Raw genomic sequence first — 3,101 nt, 5'->3', positions numbered from 1 at the left:
TGTGTTTCATGTACTATTTTTGGAAATGTTATATTAATATGAGGCAGTGCAAGATAAACAGTATGCAATATGTGAAAATAAAGTGACAAGTAGTATTTAAAATTGACCCTATAAAAAGCATAAATCATTTTTTTAAAAAAGATTATTTTATTTATTTGAGAGGCAGTTACAGACAGAGAGAGGGAGTCAGAAAGCGAGTATGCAGGTTCACTCCATAAATGGCCGCAACAGCTGGAGCTGAGCCGATTCAAAGCCAGGAGCCAGAAACTTCTTCCAGGTCTTCCATGTGAGTGCAAAGGCCTAAGCATTTGGGCCATTTTCCTCTGCTTTCCCAGGCACATTAGCCGAGATCTGGATCTGAAGCGGAGCAGCCGGGACACGAACCAGTGCCTATATGGGATGCTGTTGTCGCAGGCAAAGGCTTAACCATCTATGTCACAGTGCCAGCCCCTAAAGCATCTTCAAAATTCACGCATTTCACGCCATGATCCTGAGTATACGGCTAAGTCCCTCTTCTTCAAGAAATTTTCTTTTTTCTATGGCCATCAGTTTGTTTTCCTGAGCATATACCGCAATGTCATTTTTTCTACTCGGTTACACCACTCAGAGATGGGTTAGTAAATTACCTTGTGCCAAAATACATTTGTTTCCTAACAGAAATGCAACTAAATAGTTAAAATTTATCTACCTCATTTTGACTGCTATCTTAATATTTATCATAAATAACACATATTTTGTCAAGTTCTTCCGGGCATATACTAATAGGCATTAGTGATATAATGTGTGGCTGAAGTAGACAAAGTATACATGCATTTCCTTCACTCTTAGTTTCCACCCAATAACACACTAAAAAGACAATTACAAGGCAGTAAGTGCATGATGTTACAACAGTTTAAGGAAAACCGTGGGAGATGAGAGAGGCACTGAGATCACGCTCACTGTCAATGCTTAAAATGAAGAGCCAGGCAGAGTTAATCTCATCACAGAGAAGAAAAACGAACAAACAAAAAACCATGGAAAAGATGGCGGAAATGGGAAATTAAATTCATGTCATACTTTGAAGAAACAATAGATATAAGGAATTGAAAGAAATTTTGAACGTCTTAAAATCATACTAAACAAAATAGCAAATTAAGAAATTTTAATTTTAGAAGCATGGTTTCAGTTTACTTTTTTTCATTGTCAATATTAATTTATTATACTTAATTTATAATCTCCATTTGCCATTTTAATAAAACTCATTCAGAAGTATAACATCATGGTGTTCAAGATTAAGTATCTTCCAGACCTCATTCAAGAGGCTGACAAGAAGCACTTGGACAGTTTACAAGAATTACTGATGAGCTACAATTAAATTTCCATGTATCAGTTAATATCTACTAAGCACCTTCTCTTGCAGTTAGCATTGGATGGCAGCTCAAAAAAAAAAAAAAAAAAAAAAAAAAAGGCAGTTTTATGGCCTGGGAAAGCAGTAGAAGATGGCCCAAGTCCTTGGGTTCCTACACCTGTCTGGGAGACCCAGAAGAAACTCCTGGTTCCTGGCTTCCAATCAGCACAGCTTCGGCTGCTGTGGTCATCTGGGGAGTGAACCAGCAGATGGAAGACCTCACTCTCTTTCCCTCTGCCTCTCTGCAACTCCGCCTTTCAAATAAATAAATAAATCTTTAAAAAAATAGTTTGACTCAATATTAAAAAATACATATATAAGAGAGTTATTCACAGAACTCCTGGCAGAGTTAAAGTTTTTACTGCTGAGAAGTCTGAGGTTTATGTTGTTTCTTTCAGACCCAAAAGCTCCGTTCTGAGTTCTCCACGCTTCTGTGGGATTTCAGGTTTAGTTAGGTCCGCCAGTAGTACCTGTGCACCACTTCCACCCCTGCGCACCTGGCCAAGAAGCTGGTCGCTCAGGTAGGTGGGCCAGGACATGCCCGCAGGCATGGTGGGCAGCCTGGGCGGGGAGGGAAAGGAGGCGGCCTTAGAAGGTTCCCGGTGCGGAATGGCAACGCCGGGCTTCTCTGCAGCTCAGTGCCGGCGTCTCGGCTTCCTCTGACGGGACACGAGGAGGCTGAGGGGACGAAGGCCCCTCGGAGACTACAGCCGGCAAGGCGCTGTGCACCCGGGACTGGAGGAGCTGCACTTCCTACCGCCCCTACCTCTACCCTCTAGCTCAGTTTATTTTGACAAGGGATATTTGTGCAGTAGGTGTGGCAGATAAGAAGACAACTTGTTAGGCTATTTTAGTAAAGATGATGTTTTCCAGTTAGTTGGTGGCAATGGGATGAAGAGTCAGAGACTTTTCATCTGTCTCAGAGAAACTGCTCATTGTGAGGGGTAAAAAGGAAAAGATGCAGGAAGACACAGCAGCATATACTTGTTTCTTTTTAAAAAAGGTTTATTTATTTATTTGTTTATTTGAAAGAGTTACACATAGAGAGACTGAAAGAGAGGCAGAGAGAGAGACAGAGAAATTGGTTCACTCCCCAATTGGCTGCACCTATCCGCAGCCAGGAAAGAGGTATTTTTTCCATGTCTCCTGCGCAGGCGCAGATGCCCAAAGACTTGGCCATTTTCTACTGCTTTCCCAGGCTATAGCAGAGAGCTGGATCGGAAGTGGAGCAGCCAGGACTCGAACCGGTGCCCCTATGAGATGCCAGGCTTGCAGGCAACGGCTTTACCTGCTACACTGCAGCACCCAGCATACACTCCCAGCATATACTTGTCAATGAAGCTTCTAGCCATTGGAATATGGGGCATCGTATAGGGAAAAGGAAAAACAAAGTAAACATAATCATTGGTATTTGCTTATATTTTGTGAAAAGATGGAAGGGAAGGAAGCTCATCAATAGAGAATGAGAAAAAGGATATTGGAAATGTTCCAGACCAGCATCAGTGGCAAATATTGTTCTTTTAGATGGGAGAGGTTAACTGTTTTGAATCCTCTTGAGACATAAAGAACAGTTAAAAATGACAAATGTCTTACTGCTTTAGCATTTCTGAGATCAGATCCATGGGTGTGAAAAGGACAGCCAAATTATATAAACAGGGTAAGGAAGGTCGATGAGCTTGGCAGATTTGACTCTGAAGAAGTGTAAAAATGGGAG

The 3,101-nt window shown here is 41.7% G+C and overlaps 1 pseudogene; it reads right to left on the bottom strand.

Moving 5' to 3' along the window:
* Window positions 1-1,745: 1,745 nt before the first annotated feature.
* On the bottom strand, window positions 1,746-1,938 carry LOC100357592 (ubiquinol-cytochrome c reductase complex assembly factor 6 pseudogene; annotated as a pseudogene).
* Window positions 1,939-3,101: the final 1,163 nt, after the last annotated feature.

The sequence above is a fragment of the Oryctolagus cuniculus genome, chromosome 4, assembly GCF_051225735.1.
Source record: "Oryctolagus cuniculus isolate XC-2025 breed Fujian yellow rabbit chromosome 4, ASM5122573v1, whole genome shotgun sequence".
In the NCBI taxonomy this organism is placed as follows: Eukaryota; Metazoa; Chordata; class Mammalia; order Lagomorpha; family Leporidae; genus Oryctolagus; species Oryctolagus cuniculus.
The sequence above is the reverse complement of the archived record's forward strand: the minus strand, read 5'-3'. Positions and strand labels throughout refer to the sequence as shown.